The sequence below is a fragment of the Cupressus sempervirens genome, chromosome 1 (assembly GCF_028749045.1).
Source record: "Cupressus sempervirens isolate cs-2001-9-10 chromosome 1, ASM2874904v1, whole genome shotgun sequence".
In the NCBI taxonomy this organism is placed as follows: domain Eukaryota; kingdom Viridiplantae; phylum Streptophyta; class Pinopsida; order Cupressales; family Cupressaceae; genus Cupressus; species Cupressus sempervirens.
Genome location: NC_143118.1, coordinates 93,697,422 through 93,717,008, shown reverse-complemented (window position 1 = coordinate 93,717,008; position 19,587 = coordinate 93,697,422).

Genomic DNA, 19,587 nt, shown 5'->3' with positions numbered 1-19,587 from the left:
AAAGGATTTGAAGTCTCATGTTTAGGTGATGATGGGGTTGACTATATTGATTTTGAAATATTAGAAGTACAATCTTGTGCAAAAATGACAATAAATAACTCCTTTCTAGTTTAGTTCAAATGATTCAGAATATGGTTGAGGAATTTTAGAAATCACTTGGAGATTTGGAATATGGGAAAAATGAATTAGTGATTAGTATTTTTAGGGCTCTGGAATTCCTTTCAAAGACATCTGCTCAATGTGTGAAGCAAAAATGGGACTTTTTTGTAGCAAATGTTGTAAAATGTAGACCTTTTGTTGGTTTTCTTCATTGGAACAAACTTTTCTTATTTTTTCCCACATATTTCTTGTTGTACTTAGGTAATCTATTGATGTGATCTTATGATCCTTTGTCCCACTATACTTTTCATTTGAGTTCTTGTTGAATGAAATTTAGATTGGTTGGTAACCCTTTTGGTAAGTGAAGCTAGATTGTTTGTTGCAATTGTGACCCTATTCCATTGGAGGAAAAGAGGGAATTTTGTAGGAGCTACTAGATGGTATTACTTGTTGCAACTTTAGCATTGAAGTTGGTTTTGATGTATCAAAAAAATTCTCAGGTTAGGATCTTAACTCTACTCAAATTCATGCCAAACACAAGGCATTATAATGCTTAAAGGTTTTAAGAGTGTGTTTGGTTGATGATGGTTAGTGACTAATAAAATATTTTCTTTTGCAGGAAATTTTTGAGATCATTGAGAATCTTACTTCTGGAGATTTCATTTTGGTCATGAGTTGAAATGGCTAAGTAATTATACATATAGTATTGGTGTATGGATGTTCAACAATAAGTGATTTGATTTGGTAAAGAAGATGGGTCTTGTCAAAAGTTGTTTATCCTCTTTATTGCCTTTGTATTATATTAGCTATATAAACCTTAGATCTAGACTACTTCAGATAATGGAGATAAATTTATATAAATAATTATATCAATTATGTCAATTTCAGTAATATCAATAATGCTCTTAGAATAACATAATCAAATTTAGGATGGCAACAAATTTGATATGTTTTTGATTCATCTCTTTATGCATAAATTTCCATTTGTTCCATGATGTATCAAGAAATTGTTTCTTATCCTAATTTGAAATTTAAATCTCTTCAAAGATAAAGTTGGAGCAGGAGAATTTTTCTTCTCAAAGGTGTCCTCTGATTGTAAAACATCCCTTCCATTATCTGAACAGATAATGGAAGGGATGTTTTACAATCAGAGGACACCTTTGAGAAGAAAAATTCTCCTGCTCCAACTTTATCTTTGCAGAGATTTAAAGGGTTGCAAATTAAATGGCTTGGATAAGAAACAATTGCTTGATATAGCATTAAAAAAAATTCAACCAAACATTGATGGAAATTTTGACCAATTTTTGATAGTTTTCTACCAAGAATTGGTCAAAATTTTCACCAACTATTTAAAAAATTTGACCAAACATTAGTGGAAATTTCAACCAATTCTTGGTAGTTTTCTACCAAGAATTGGTCAAAATTTCCACCAATTCTTTAAAAAAATTGACCAAATATTGGTGGAAATTTTAACCAACAATGACAAATTAGAGCTAGCAAAAATTTAAAAAAATTGATGAATGTATTGGTCAAAATTTTGATGAGAAAAATTCCCATGAACTGCTTGGTCAAAATTTTGACCAAAATTTGTCAAAATTTGAGTTCAAATTTACTAGTGTTCCTTTATTATGGTGTGTGAAAATATGATCTCATAACTGATGATAAGCAGTAGAGATTACAGAATGTGAAGTTGAGCAAAGCAATACAAAAATGATAGAAACTTTATTGTTGAGGTTTTGTTGAGTGATCTAAGGTTTGGTATTTGGATCTAAGGTTCATGCTTTAGTCTACAAGGTCTAACACTATTTGGTCTAGTTAATAGGATATAGGAAAGAATAAAGGAAAGGAGAATATAACAGTAAATTACTTGTTTGAGTAGTGAGCTCTTCTTGCAGTTGAAATTGCATTTTTGGGTAGTGGGCTCTTCTTGCATACATTGTACTACAACTCCTAATAGGGTTGCCATAACTCCTAATAGGGATTCAAAGTCTCCTAATAGGGATTCATTGTACTAAATATTGTAATAGACTCCTCACAAGGTCCATCCTCTAACAAGGAATATTTATTTTAGTACATCATCTTGTTGGAAATATAGATGGAGTAATTGAGAGGGGGGGGGTGAATTAGCTACCACAAAAACAAATCCATAGATCCCTTAGATGTCTTAAATAACTATTTACTACTATCACTCGATAGCCACATAGAAAAAATTTGTAACTCTATAGATGAATTATGTATTAACTTATTATGGATCTTTAAGCATTCACAATTATTAACATGCATGAAAAAAGAAATAACATGAACACAAGAGACACCAGATTTAACATAGAAACCCAATATGGTAAAAACCACCAAGTAACTAGCTACTAATTTTCACTCTTATGAAGTGAGCCCTATTAGGAGCCAACCCTTTAAAAGATTACAAAACACACTATTAGGTGTGACCTTGCTAGAGGATTTAATCACCCTACTAGGAGTGGCCTTGCTAGAGCACTTTAGAACAATTCAGTAGAACTATCCACCTTGTTAGAGGATTTACAAAAATGGCTACTAAACCAACTCTATTAAGAGATTTAAAATTCACTGCTACAATTGAGAGAAAGCAACAATGAGTTCCCTGAATGAGATGCCACTGATCTTTGTTGTTATAGATCTCTTTTCTACTTCACTAGATCCTTACTGATCAAATACGCCTTTGCTACTCCTCAAGGATATCTAATCCTTCTTCAAAATTCACTCACACTTCCTCTTTACACAATCAACTCACTTGCATGCCTGCTCACTCATACATCCATTCATACTTTAGAATTCACAACTTGACCTTTTATTTATACCTTACAAATTGTCAAGTCAACTCATTTACAAGTTACATTTACCAATAGACAATATATCAATTGGCTACAATCATTACATGAAACAATTAAACATTATTTTTCAAAACAATGAAATCCTTTGTTGGCTAACCCTACTCAGTAAACACTGCTCTAGAAATGATTTCTAGTGTTAACCAAGTGAAGCTTGGTAAACACTGTGAACTCTGCAAAATCCTTTCAAGATTGACTGAACTCAATAAGAACTAATTTTCCTTTGCTGACCTTGTGAGCTTGGTAGAAACTAACTTCTGCCATAGAATCCTTCAGCACCTAAGTGAGCTCGGTAGAAACTGTAATTCACTTTTTTGACCTTCTAAACTTGGTAGAATCTATCTAAGAACTGATATGACATTTTTGTAAGATCAAAGACAACACACAATTGATCAATTGCATCCAACAATCTCCCTCTTTGGCATTGATGGCAACACAACATGTCATAGTAGAATGAAATTTGAAAACAAGTCTTTTTTTGATAGAATGTTCTTCCTCTTAGATTTCATTCCACAATCTTCTCAAATACAGTAATCTCCCTCTATGAAGGAATTACATAGCTTTTTTTCAAACACAAACTCTTCATAAAGAAGTTCAAATTTCAAAAAGATATGATAGTATACTCTTCTTCTTTGACAACACATGCCAAAGACAACTCAAACCAAATGAAGAACAATGTACCTTATGTACTGACTCATATTCTCATTATTATTCTACATCAACTAAAAGATCTTCAACTTGATACCTATTGATGCATCACTAAAACTTCATTTTAGTGAGCTTCAGATAGGGGAATGACCCCTTGCTTACCTCTTAGATACAAGAATGCATCCTTAGGTAAAGGCTTGGTGAATATGTCAGCAATTTGTTCCTTTGTATGGACATATTCCAATCTGATTTCTTTATCCTACACCAATTCTTTGACAAAGTGATATTTTATTACAATATGTTTAGTTTTTGAGTACATCACTGGATTTTTAGATATCTTGATTGCACTTGTATTGTCACAAAACATAAAAATAGGTTCTTTGATTTCCACCTTCATGCCTTCCAATAATTATTTGAACCAAACAATATTAGAATAATTTACTACTACTGCAACATGCTCTATTTCTGCTATGGATTGGGATGTACAATTTTGATTTTTACTTGTCCAAGAAACCAACCTCTTTCCAAGAAAGAATGCACATCCACTTGTACTTTTTCTATCATCAATGTTTCCTACCCAATCTATATTAGTAAACACTTTCAAATCTAGATTACCTACAAATTTGTACCATAATCCATAATCTTCAGTGCCTTTCAAGTATCTCATGATCCTTTTGATTGCCATCATGTGATTTTCTCTTGGTTTTGTTGAAAATCTTGCTATAATACCAACTGCAAGGGAAATATCTAGCCTTGTATGAACTACATACTGCAATTTTTCAATCATAGATCTATACAATGCCTGATCTACCTCCTTTGATTCATCATCCTTGGTAAGCTTTAGACTAGTGCACATAGGAGTTCCAACTAGTTTACAGTCTTCCATACCAAAAAATTTCAATATCTCCTTGATGTATTTTGACTGAGAGATGTAGATGCCATTCTTACTTTTCTGAATTTGAAGACCAACAAAGAATTTGACTCACCAAACATAGACATCTCAAATTCCTTATTCATTTTCTCTTAAAACTCTTTGCAAAGATCATCATTTCCTATGATCAAAGTGTCATCCACAAATATCTCTACCAAAACAATCATGTTATCTTGTCCTTCCTTGATATACAAGCTATTATTATCATTAGTTCTTTGAAAACCAATTTGAATAAGATAGTTATGCAATCTTTCATACCATGCTCTAGGGGCTTGTTTCAAACCATACAATGCTTTGTGTAATTTGTAGACCATGTCCTCCTTGTCTAAATCAACAAAACCTTTAGGTTCTTCAATGTAGAATTCTTCATCTTGTATACCATTGAGAAATGTTGATTTGACATCCATTTGATAAAACTTAAATCTTTTGTATGTAGCATATGCAAGTAAGGTCTTGACACCTTCCAATCTTGCAATAGGAGCAAAAGTCTCTCCATAGTCTATTCCTTCTTCTTGAGAGTATCCTTTTCATACCAGTCTAGCTTTGTTCCTTGACACCTTACCATCTTCATTCAACTTATTTCTAAATAACCACTTAGTTCCAATCACATTTTTATCTTTAGGCTTGGGTACAAGAGTCCATGTTTTATTTTTCTCTATCTGCTCTATTTCTTCATTCATGGCCTCAATCTAACTTTTATTTTCTAATGCATCTTTGAACCTTCTAGGTTCAAAATCAGCAAGTAAACAGGTACCTTTTAGCTTACTTCTTGTCATAGTACCTTCAAATTTGTCTCCAATGATTTGATCCGATGCATGATATCTCCTGACATGCTTAGCTAAAATAGATTCCTTTCCTTTTGAATGAATTGCATTGTCATCCTCTTGCACTTCAAGTTCTAGCTATTCTATCTACTGCTTAGGTCCTTCAGACTCAATAGGCATTGGCTCGATAGCATCTAAGTGTGACTCAATTTCTTTCAACTTGGTTTGAACTTCCTATAACTCGATTATTGAAGACTCGAGAGTAGAAGATTCCTAATTGATAGATGTATTTGGCACTGTATCAAGTTCAATGAAAAAAATCTCTTATAATCTTCTGGTTCCTTTTTGCTTTCTTCTTTAGTCCTTTTTGCAAACTCATCAACTTTCACATGTGCCCTTTCTATGACAAATTCAAACATCTATATGCTTTTCTTTTGCAAGAATATCCCAAAAATATTCCTTCATCACCTTTCACATCAAATTTACCTTTTTTAGATTCTTTCAAGATGTAACATTTACTTCCAAATTCTTTTAAGTAACTTACAATTGGTTTATAGCCATACCATAACTCTTAGGGGGTTTTGAATGAGTCTTTCTTCAATTGTACTTGGTTCAAGGTATGAACTGCAATGTTGATAGCTTCCTTCTAGTATTTGATAGCAATGTTCTTTTCAATCATTAAATTTCTTAAATAGTCCATGATAGATCTATTCCTCTTTTTAGCTATTCCATTTTTCTTGGGAGTTCCAAGGCCTAATACCTATCTTTTGATTCCTCTTTCAATGCAAATGTTATTGAACACGTGAGAGATGAATTCACCACCTTTGTCTGACCTCAAGCATTTTAGTCTTTTGCCTATTTCTTTTTATACTCCAACCAAATACCACTTGAACTTTTCAAAAGCTTCTAATTTCTCTCTCAAATACATAACAATCATCATTCTAGAATAATCATCAACAAAAAGAATGAAGAATTTTTCTCCAGTATAGCTTTCAATTCCAATAGGTCCACATAAATCAGTATGCACAATTTTCAAAACTTCTTCAAAGTGATAGTTCTTACTTTTAAAACTAGTTTTCCTATCTTGCCAATCTAACAATTCTTGCATAGACCAACATCAGGTTTCTTTATACTAGGAATGCCTCTAACTTTCCTAAATTTTCTTATTTTCACCAGATTATCAAAGTTCATGTGACACAACCTTCTATGCCATAGCCAACTTTCTTCAACCTAAGCAATAAAACATGAACATTCACCAAGTTCAAGATAGAACAAGTTACCTTTTGTCTATATGCCTAATCCAATCAGCTTTCCTTTTTCATCTAGTGGTCTTGCTTTTCCATGCATGAATTCTACTTTGAATCCATTATTGAGTAGTTGTGTCACACTCAACATATTGTGTTTTAGACCTTCTACCCAATAGGCATTATCACATACAAGCTCTTTGGTTAGTGAAATTCTTCCTCTTCCTTTTATACAACAAGGTTCATTATTACCAAACCTCACACTACCACCATCATAGTCTTCAAATTATTCAAACTTAATTTTATTATTAGTCATATGATGATAGCAACCACTATCTATGATCCATGTATCATTCTTTCTTACATGAGAGATAAGTACCATTTCTTCATCATTATTAGATTCATCTTTCATAGCAATGTAAACAATTTCATCTTCTTCTTCATCAAAATCATTAGAATCCTTAGCCATGAAACATCTTTTCTTACCTTTGTCCTTGAATAATTTGAAATCTTTCTTGCCAATGCACTTGCGACCTTTCTTCTCATCCTTTTTTTCTTGTTTTGGCACCTAGCAACAATATGACCAATTTCCTCATATGAAAAAAAAATTAAAGGAACCTTACCTTTGTATTTCCCTCTGCCTCTAGAATATTTTCTTGAAGCAGAGCTTCAACTACCTCAAGATCACTCTTTGAACTCTATTCTAATTCTTCTTCACTTTTTGATTGAGAATCCTTTATTTTCTTGCCTTTCTCCTTGAGTGAAATCTTGGCTTCAAATGCCAACTCAATGTTCTTGGAAGCTAGAACATAGTTATCATAGCTATCTAGCTCAAGTGCAGTCAATCTTCCTTCAATGGCTTCTAAATTTATCTTGTAATTTGCTTCACATCTTCTTTCTTGAATTGTAGAAACTCTAATTGCATAAATGGGAAGTAATGTTCTAAGAACTTTACTTACAACTATTTCCTCCTCAATATCTTCTCCAGAAGTCTTGATAGCACTGACAACTACTTTTACTCTTTCAACATATTTGGCAATTTTTTCATCCTCTCTCATCCTCATCTAATCAAGTTGTCCTCTTAGACTTTTTGCTTTGGCTCTTCTCACATTATCATCACCTCCATAGATTTTTTTCAACGTGTTCCACATTTCAAAGGTAGTTTTGTAGTCCCTGACATCGCCAAATTCCTCATAGCTTAGGGTAGATGTAGTATCTATCATCATGGTGTTATGAGTTTTGCTCTCAGCAATTTCATTAGAAAATAATGCACCAGAAGGAGTTACATATGATTCATCTAGATATTTCAATCTTGTATCTCTAATGGAAGCCAGATGGAGTCTCATGAGACCTTTCCATGCTAAAAAGTTATCCCTGTTAAGCCTTGGAATTTCCCTCTTGTAACACATCCTAATCTTTAGCTTAGATCCTTGAAATCCTTCCTGTAAACACCAAAAGCTCTAATATCAAATGTTGGAAATATAGATGGAGTAACTAAGAGGGGGGGTGAATTAGTTACCACAAAAATAAATCCACAAATTCCTTAGATGTCTTAAACAACTAGTTACTGTTGTCACTCGGTAGCCACACAGAAAAATGTTGTAACTCGGTAGATGAACTATGTATTAGCTTATTATTGATCTTTAAGCATTCACAATTATTAACATGCATGCAAAAAGAAATAACATGAACACAAGAGACACCAGATTTAACTTGGAAACCCAATATGGTAAAAACCACCAAGTAACTAGCTACTAATTTTCACTCTTCTGAAGTGAGCCCTATTAGGAGCCAACCCTTTTAAAGGTTACAAAATATACTATTAGGTGTGACCTTGTTAGAGGATTTAATCACCCTACTAGGAGTGGCCTTGCTATAGGACTTTAGAACAATTTAGTAGAATTGTCCACCTTGTTAGAGGATTTACGAAAATGGTTGTTAAACCAACTTTGTTAAGAGATTTAAAATTCACTACTATAATTGAGAGAAAGTAACAATGAGTGACCTGAATGAGATGCAACTAATCTTTGTTGTTACAGATCTCTTTTCTACTTCACTAGATCTTTACTAATCAAATACACCTTTTCTACTCCTCAAGGATATCTAATCCTTCTTCAAAATCCGCTCACACTTCCTCTTTACACAATCAATTCATTTGCATTCTTGCTGATTCATACATCTATTCATACTTTAGAATTCAAAAATTGACCTTTTATGTATACCTTACAAATTGTCAAGTCAACTCATTTACAAGTTACATTTACCAATAGACAATACATTAGTCAACTACAGTCATTACATGAAACAATTAAACATTATTTCCCAAAACAATGAAATCCTTCGTTGGCTGGCTCTACTAAATAAACACTACAAACTCTACAAAATCCTTTGGAGACTAAGTGAACTTGGTAAGAACTTATTTTCCTTCACTAACCTTGTGAGCTTGGTAGAAACTGAATTTTTCCATAGAATCTTTCAGCACTTGAGTGAGCTCAGTAGAGACTATAATTTACTTTGCTAACCTTTTCAACTCGGTAGACTCTATCTGATAACTGATATGACATTTGTGTAATATCAAAGACAACACAATTGATCAATTATATCCAGCACATCTTGTGGGCATCATTCCCACCAAGGTTTTTCCTCTAATCAAGGGTTTTCCTAGTCAACATATCTGATATAATTGTCTATGTGTATTTTATCATGGTTGTTGTTTACTTTGGATGGCTGGTTAAGTTTGTTTAAAGAAGATAAATGTTTTAATAGTTGGATAACTAATTAACTTTCCCCCCTCTCAGCTATCTTGGTGGACTATTATTTCTAACAAAACTAAGCAAGTTACTTAAAATTAGAGAAGCATTAATCATAGTGCTATAGACCAAAGAGTTGAGTCTGATAGGGAAAATAGACTCCCATTTTTTTTGAGGAAGATTATCTTTAATTACAGAAAATAATTATCTACATATCTCTATGATAACAAATTAGTCTAGGGCATACTGAGGTAATTTCATAGGCTCTTCCTCAAATCCTCCCACTCTCAAGTATATGAGCCTTGGAAATTAGATGTAAAAGCTCCTATAGGTTTGGATTAGATTTTGAAATTTTAGGGGTATCCTCGGCATTGGTGTTTTTTTAAGACTTAGATGCACATTCCCTTTCAAAACATCATGTGGTTTATTGAATTCTTCTAACACTTTTAACTTCTATAACAAGGGGCAATATTGATAGACAACTATATCTTCACTCCAAGGCTCATGAGGAATGGAGGTAATATTACTAACACATGCAATATGATAATTCAAATAAGAGGACATATAGTAATCTTGTGTTGAGATCTTTGAGTGTTTAAGTTGATTCCTTAGTGAGCTAGCTATCAACTCTACCCAATCTAGAAATTACTTCCCAATTAGGATGATATCTATGTAGTGGTACATCTAGTCTTCAAAAAGTAAGACATCAGAAGACCCCTTAGCTCAGTGCAATAGAACCACTAGTTCATCAATATGAGGTTTCATATAGTCTTTGGTAACTATTTTGGGTAGCCTTGAACTTCCTTTATAATTTTTTTCTATCCACTTTTAGGCCATAATGTTGCAATACTTTGTAGGGCTCTCTTGGTACTAAACTAGGGACTGAGTAGGGCCAAAAGCAACAAAGGTGCACTCGGGAAAATGCAAGAATGATGAAATGGTTTCCCTAGTAATGGACAATATTGTCTCCCCATTCCTATTCAAAATACTTTTTGTTCTTGCATCATAATGGTCAATACACAACTAAAGCAATTATGGTCTTAAAAGAGCATGAGGGAAAGCAATAGCTTCAAGAAAACCATCCATGAGAACATCTAAACATCTTTTAATCCCATCAACCTATTCAAGATAATTCTCTTGTAACTTATCAACCCTAACTCCCATTAGGTTGGTGTCATAAATTACAAGCCTTTTACATTCAAGACTGGAAACATTCCTAAAAAAATGTAGAATGGACTTCATTCTAACAAAAGGAAACAAACACCCCAACACCACTCTTATTTTTCAAAACAACAACATAGAAGAAGACAGAAGAGATTTTTCACATTCTCTCCTATAATCTGCTAAAATAAAACTAGAAAACTTTTCTTCTTTCACTACTGCTCCACCTTCAATTCAACTCAGTGTAGGATAAAACAATTAAGTGGTAAACTTGGTACTTTTAAAGGTAAGTTAACATACTGGCAAAAGTACCACCTCATAATGAGGTATTTATGATGAGATCGTCACAACCTAGCACATACACTTAAAAATGTGATGGGACTTCCTTATTAAATGATCACCTTAAGCGAACATCCTTACAATAATTGCAAACCCTTAACAACTAATCTAGCTTCAAAGTGAAAGATCTGCCCTTTTGTCACTTGTGATGCCAACTCAACATCCACATTAAGAAAGGATGAATTAGAATGGACACCTTAATCATTATTCTAATATTGTATCTGACATCTTGGGAACTGCCACCATTTCAAGAATCAATAATACTCATGTGCATAAATTGTTAGTAGTAGAACTACTTTGAACTACTTTGAACCAAGGTTTAAAGAGGTTCAAAGTGGTTAGAAAAAAACACATTTTTCGCACTTGATGGGTCCCACCTACAAGATCAAGAGTTAGCCTCAATACTTTGGCTAAACTAATTTGAACTACTTTAATCTGAGATTCAAATAGGTTCAAAGAGGTTCGAAGGAAATATTCATGAAGAGGCATCACAAGACTTGACTTTTATAGGTAAAATAAGATAATGCTCAAATAGAAGGAAGTATGAAAAACTTGCTAACATGGGCTTTTGAAGTTAAGGGAGAAAATGAAAAACCACAATGATGACTCAAAAATAGGACTAACAAAGTGATGCATGTTTACTTTATGAGTTTGAGCCTAAATTAGTAAAAGATTCTTTGGGGAATAAATATTGGATTCAATCAATGAATGAAGAAATTGAGCAAATAGAAAAGAACAAAACCTAAACCATAGTACCTAGACCAGATAACAAGAATGTTATTGGAACAAAGTGGGTATTCAGGACAAAGCTAAATGAAAAAAGGACAACTCATAAGGAACAAGGCTATACTATTATGTAAATTGCACAAAGCTCTATATTGATTTAAACAAGCCCCTAGAGCATGGTATAAAAGGTTGCATAATTATTTGGTAAAGATTGGATTTGCATGAACTAATGATAACAATAATCTATACTTGAATATTGGAGGTAATAATGATATATTGTTATCTAAAAATTTTGTTGATGATATCATAGCCAGTGAAAAGGGTGCATTATGCAAATTATCTATAGATGAGACGAGGAAAGAATTTGAAATGTCTTTGTTTTGTGAGATCAAATTCTTTGTTGGTTTACAAGTATATCAAATGAAGCAAGGTATCTTCATTAATCAAAATGCATCAAGGAGATACCAAAAAATTTTGGAATGGAAGATTGAAGACCAATTAGCATACATGTGGCTATAGGACATAAGCTATTTAAGAATGATGATTCTACTGATGTGAACCAGACATTATATACATCAATAATTGAGAAACTACAATATAATATTCACAACAGACTTGATATTGCCATAGTAGTTAGGATTGTTACAATATTTTCTACAAACCCCAAGGAGAATCAAGCGATGATAGTAAAATGGATGCTGAAATATCTTAATCGAATAAAAGACTATGTCTTATTTACAAGAAGAGTGGAAAGTTTGAATTGAAAGTGCTCACTAATTCTGATTAGGTAGGTGATTTTGATGATAGAAAAAATACAAGTGGTGGAGATTTATTTCTAGAAATGTGACTAATCTCATGGACAAGAAAGAAATAGAACCATATTTCACAATCAATAGTTGAAGTTAAATATGTGGTAGCAGCAGTGAATTGTCCAAATATTATATAGATCAAGCAATTACTAAAAGGGGTCAAGGAAGAGATCACTGACCCAGTTGTTATCTATTATGACAACACAAGTGCTATAAATATATCAATGAACCCTATAATGCACACAAAAATTGAGCATATTGCTATCAAGCATCATTACTTGAGAGAGCTAGTTCAAGACAAAGAAGTGAGATTGTAGTATGTAAACACTAAGGAGGAAATAACTGATATTTTCACTAATACATTACCTATGGATGTTCATGAGTATCTAAGAGGTAAATTAGGGTTGATTCCCTTAAAAAGGCTACTTAAGTTGAGATGGAGCTCTACATCAAATGTATTTATCAGAATATCTTATAAGGTGATGCAAAATGTCATACTTTAGGAGTTTCCTAAAGAAGTGAAGGAAGAAGAAAAAAATGTTATATCAGTCATAGAATAGATGAAAGAGGTGAATTATGTATTGACGTGAATATATCTACATCATAAAGATGTATAAGATAGAATTAGAGTCTTTGGCATTGTTTTCAAGGAAGGAGATAATATTTAGTTACCATGAAGTAATAAGAAAGATATAAAGTGTGTCAATTATGTAGAATTTGGTGATGACCAAATTCATAGATACCTAGATATCTTGTATGCACATAACCTATTACAAGGAAGAAAGAAAGGTAGAGAGAGAAGGATTTTCTCTATAAACAAGAAGATTGAATTAACCTGTGCAAAATAGAATGAATGAAATTACAACTTATCAATCCTTATGAAGGAGATCAAAACCTTAAAAGGGAAGCCCTAAGAGGTAAAATTCATTTAATAATTACTAATTAATTATTAAATTTGAATACAAAAAATCATAAAGGAGAAATCTTAAGAAGGGAGAAAAGGTAATTTAATAAATAATGAAATTAACCTTTTTCTCTAACACCCCCCCTTAAGATGAGTAGCAATGTAGCTACAAATAATGCAAGGAAACTATAATACTGAAAGAAAACTTGGGTCTTGACAACAAGACCTAATGAGGTACCCAATCACAACCAAATTTCTATGAAATTGAGAAATTGAGAAAACCCAGTGGGAAAAACTCTACTCCAAAAACAGATAGAAAAGGATGCACAAATGAAACATCTCAAGAGAATATCTCAAGACCATAAGTACATTGAAAGCCCCCATGATAGGAGCTTGAGACTCCATAACCCACCCCCAGAATGGAAGAACTCTTGTTTCATGAACATACCAATGTGGCTCCAATATTAAGGAAATAAAGGTAGTGGACAAGGATGATAAAACTCATGTATGTAAGGTATAGGTGGAAGTCCAAGTTAATGCTCAAAGAAGGAAGTATTAGAATCCTAAAATGGAATCTCTAATAAAGGTGATAAAATAGGTGGGTTGAATCTATCATCTGAGAGGAGATGTGTGTCCTCTAATATATCCTCAACAACTATAGTAGGTGGCTTGATGACTAGAGCTACAATAGTAGGAAATGTTGAAGAGTAATCTTGTGTAAGAGATGGAATATGAACAAGAGGTGGAGGTGTAGAAGTCACAATACTCATCTGAGGAACAACACATAAGTTCAAGTGATTTGACTTCACCTCAGTAGACTCTCATGAAAAAAAAGTGAGTATTTGATAGTGGAGATGGTGGATCAAAATGTGAGAAGGAATATAGATGGGAAGAATGATCAACAATACCTGTAGCAATAATATTATCTGTCTCACTATTTTTGATATGCACTAAATCCTATGCAAACTCAATTGTCTTCCCTGTCCCACTATGTGGAATCTGATAAATAGGGAGAAGGTTAGAGGAAAAAGATGGAACACAAAGTACATCATGAAATTTACTATCATTAATGTTAATAGAACCTTTCCTACATATAGTCATAATAGTGTTTTTCTCCATCAAAATGTATGAAGTAGGAAAAGCCTCAAAAGAAGAGAACAAATAATAAGAAGATGCCATATGGTGTGAAGAACCTAAATCTAGTAACCAGCTAGAAGAATGAGGAATAGTACTTGTACATAGTGCATGATCCTTTCCTATATCTTTTCCATCTGACTAAAATGATGATGATAAAGAAGATCTATGAGAAGTAGAAGGAATATCAATGTTGCTCTTTTGAAAGAGAGCTATCAAATTTGAAACCTATTTGGCATAGCCATCTAACTTCTTCTCATAGCAATGTAACTCATCGTGATTAGGATTATTATAATAAGCACACTTCAGTCTTTATACCTTTGGTATACCCCCCTTAGGAGGAGGTGGCTTTGATGAACTATGAATGATAGAATCAATATGAGACTCTGTAGAATGAGATTTCTAAGTCTTCTCTTTCATCCTTCAAGATGACTGAGCTACCAATACATGAGCCTATGAGTTTGTGAGAGAATCCAACTGATAGAGCTTAACTTTCTCTCAAGTCAACTAATCATAAAAAACCTTAGAGGGTGGCATGTAAAATCTATTACCCAAAGTATCTTTAGTGGAGTAGAAGGTAGAAGAAAAAATATGAAAGCTTCTACAAAGCTTAGAAAGAATAAGATAAATGCACTTAGTGTCAGTGTTGGTTTTCCCACAACCCTACAATAAAGATCTTTGTTAATTGAACTTCATCAAGAAGTCCTCAATGGAAGAAAAAGAATATGGTACAAGAGAGGTAAGCTTTAACTCAAACGCAAGTGCCCTAAACTCATTTACTATACCAAACAAGCCTTCAAGATTGGTCCACATAGCTAGAGGGGTATTGCACCCATCAACATGAAATTGTAGAGTATCAGATACCTATAAGAAAATCAATCCTATTTCTCATCCATCTTTTTCCTATGTTGCATGACCTCAAAAGGCCTCTATAAAACTAGTTGTGCTATATCTAAACAAGACCACAACCCTTTTGACTGGAGAAGTCATGTCATCAAGGTCTTCCATATGTGATAGTTATGAGGGGTCAGAAGTTCTCTACAAGAACAGGTTTTGACCATTGTTTTAGAAGGTTTTGGATTTTTTTTGAAAAAAATCTAGTTTACTGATGTAAATAACAAAAAAAATAATAGAAAACACCTCCCATAATACAAAAATTGAACCTTGGCTGCTCGAAGGAATGTGTAAAGAAGAGAGAGAAAAAACTTCAGCTTAGAATCATATGTAAATTTGAGGAATACTGATGAAAAATAGCAAAGAATCTGAATAGTGCTTGTGAAGATCTTCTTGGCAATTTTTTTGGATCAAAAAATGGAGTTATGATGAAGAAGTTATGCCCCTAGAAGATAGAAGTCATCAATGGATTTAAACTATAGAAATAGGTACCAAACTAGAAAAAAAATCCAAGAAATACCTTCACCATCATCTTTGTCTCTGAATCAGCTTGCTGGGACTTCTTTTGGAACCAAAAAACACCTTTGTATGTTCAAGTTAGAGGAAAAAAACTAACAGGGTCTTCAGAACAAAACAAATCAAACACATGACAACTTGAAGGCTGTCAAATTTGTGCCCTAAATTGATGATGTCAACACCTATGCCCTACTAAAATTAGCATCTATGTAAGTCTATTTGTACCTATGTACTTGCTGATGTAGGCATACTTTGATGATGTAGCAACAATTTATTTTTGTTTTTAAAAAGAAAGCACTTTTCTTTTTTAATAAAGAAAGCACTTTTTTTTCAAAAGTTTTAAAGCAAAGCCCCTTTCTTTTTAAAAAAGATTTGTTTTTTAATTTTTGATTTTTTTTTTAAAAATAAATCATTGCCTCAAGAAGCATGCCTAGATCTAGGAGAAATTTTTTTTCCTTACCAGTAAACCATGTCCAAATTAGACAAATTTTATATGGAAATAGGGGTTTTGATGTCTTTTGAATCCAATAGTGATTTTTTTTGGACTCAAAGAGATTCGATTTTCAAAGACCCCCTATTTGCACCCAAAAAAAAAGCTACATTTGTTATGTCAAACCCTCATTATTCTTTTTCTTCAATCAAGAACAGGCAATTGTAGGCAAGGCTCTAATACCATGTAGAATTTGGTGATGAAAAAACTCATAGATCCTTGGATATCTTGTATGCAAGTAACCTGCTACAGGGAAGAAATAAAGGTAGAGAGAGAGAGAGAGAGAGAGAGAGAGAGAGAGAGAGAGAGAGAGAGAGAGAGAGAGAGAGAGAGAGAGAGAAGGATTTTCTTGATAAGCAAGAAGATTGAATTTACTTTTTCAAAATAGAATGAATGAAATTACAACTGATCAATCCTTATGAAGGAGATCAAAACCCTAAAAGGGAAGCCCTAAGAGGAAAAATCCATTTAATAATTACTAATTAATTATTAAATGTGAATGCAAAAAAACATAAATGAGAAATCTTAAGAAGGGAGAAAAGGTAATTAATTAAATGAAATTAAATTAACCTTTTTCTCTAACAAGTTATCATGTATAGATCGAGTTATTCAACAAAACATATTGTAAAGAGGGAGAATGTATGCAAGGTATTGCCAGTAATACAAACGAAATCTGATTGATTTCATGATCTTGTATGATAGAGGGAGGTTATATGAGATACATGGATGAGAATTGAAATGAAACTAAAAGAGGGATATTGATGGAGATAGAGATGAGAATAAGAATGAAACTATGGATATTAATGAAGATCTAATACTAAACATAGAGGGAGATGCTTGAAGTAGTACATGTTTTGGATAGCATGGTAACTAGAGGTGTTTCCATAAATTCCAAAGAGGGAGATTGTTGGAAATTAAAATTTAGATAATTATTATGTTGTCATTGATGTCAAACCTTATTGGTAATACATTTTGCTATTTGATTTGAGTGCCATATCAAGACGATTGATGAAATAAAAAGAACATAAAAAATCACCTAGAGGAAAGGTTGAGTTATGAAGAATTATACTGGGCACTTGATTAGTTAGACTTTGGCAAGATAAAGTGATTGTTTAAAAATGCTACAACTAAAGAAGATAGTTGTACTGAAGCCTAGAAGATAGTGATCAAAGATTAATCAAATGTGTAGGCTTGACCAAGCAAAAGAGAAGAAGATTATGAAACTTGAAGTTTATGCCAAGCAATGTTAGTGTCGACTGAGTTCTAGTATAAGACAAGCAAATATGAATTATATTAAAGCTTTTGAAAGCAAGTGTTACATATTGAAAGATGCAAGAAAAGATAAACTTGATGTAAAAAGTCATGAAGGTGTATTCCTAGGTTATTACACTAAGAGTAAAGCTTATAAGTGTTTGAATGCTAACACTAACAAGATTGTGGAAAGTACAAATGTTAGAGTTGATGAATTTGTAGAGAAGAATAAAGAAGACTGAAAGAAAGAACTTGAAGATGTGTAGAAAGTTTGTTTATATCTATGAAGGTGAACCTAGCACCTTATCTAAACCAGAAAAAGGTGGCTACCAAGCATTATACTATAAGAGTTCAGTCACAGACACATAGTATCAACCATCAGACAGAGGAAGGAGAGTTGCATTCAAAGATAATAGTAGTGAAACATTCTAAATTCAATGAAAAACAACAAGAAAGACCTGAAGTTGTATTGGAAAAGTATCTATGAAGACATAATGCACTAGACCAAATCACTGGAGGTAAAGATTCAGGAGTCATGACAAGAAGAAAATGTTGGAAACTACAATCGAGACAATTACTTTGTTGTCATTAATGCTAAGCCTTATTGGTAAGATAGTTTGTTATCTAATTTGAGTGTTATATCAAGATGATTGATGAAGAGGATTTGAGAAGGATATAACAAAAGTACCTAGAGGAAAGCTTGAGTTATGAGGAATTAAATTGGGTACTTGATTAGTTAGACTTTGATAAGATAAAGTGATTGTATAAACATGCTACAAGTGAAAAAGATAATTGTATTGAAGCTTAGAAGAAGAGATCAAATATTAACCAAATACATAGGATTGATCAAGAAAAAGAGTAGAATATTATAGAACTTGAAGTTTATATTGAGTGATGCTAGTGTCGATCAAGTTCTAGTATAAGCCAAGAAAATATAGTGTCAACTGAGCATCAATATTGATCAAGAATTAATATATGTGTTGAACAGAAAGGTTAGTAGTGACTGAGTAATCCAATGATGGTTGAGTGTCAAAATATAGCATTGGTTGAGGGATTCCATTTGATAAATCATGAAGAAATCATAATTTCCAGCTTACACAATTGATTTATTAGAATATGTAAAACATGTGAAAGATAAGGATGGATGACCTAGAGAATTTAATTCAAGAGAAACCATGTTTGAGCATTTCTATGGAAGATTTCAAGGTAAAGTTTGGAGAAGATTCTACAAAAGAAAAGATGAAATGAAATGTTAGAATGATTTGATGAATTGAACCAAACCCTAAGATCTATGATTGTAAGAGCAGAAAAAATATTAGAATTGCCTATTTAAGTAGGTACAAGGGATAAGATTAATAAGGTTAGTAGAGCTTGTAAAGACCTAAAAGGGTTGGAACAATTGTTGATACTATTGATTGGTGGACTTAGGCTTGAGGCTGAGAAGAGTTGTGAAGAGTTGAAGTGTGTTTGCTTGAAGGAGTTCCAAGAAGATTAGAGATATAGATGACAATCAAGGCCAGTAAATGGATCAGCACATGAACCAAACTATGATCATTTTTTACAAAGTGAGTTTGTTAGATCAAACCCATTGTTACTTTCTAAGTATTGTATCAATATTGAAATTATTTAATCAAGGTTTACCTAAAAATCATATATAAATCCTTTAATCAAGGTGGAATTCTAATGGAATTGTTGAAGTTGATGAAAGATGAACCCTACAGCTCCCAAGAATGTCTCATCTATGGATTTGAGAATTCCAGCCTCCATAAGTTTTATTTCTCTCTTTTTGTGATAGGTGTTTGCATGATAATGATTTGTGGGAGATGTGGGGTTGAGCTCTCATCAAAATCAACATGGTATTAGAGAACCAAATCTTCATGCCCCTAATCTATTTGTCATAGATTTGACATTGGCTTTAAGAATTTGTGGCTTTTAGAGGATTTTCTATTAGATCTAGGGGGACCTATTTTTTTGGAGCTTTTTGATGCAAAATGGACATTGTCTTTGAGCTTAGAGCACTCAAAACCCCCATTTACATATAAAATAAATCCAATTTGGATGTT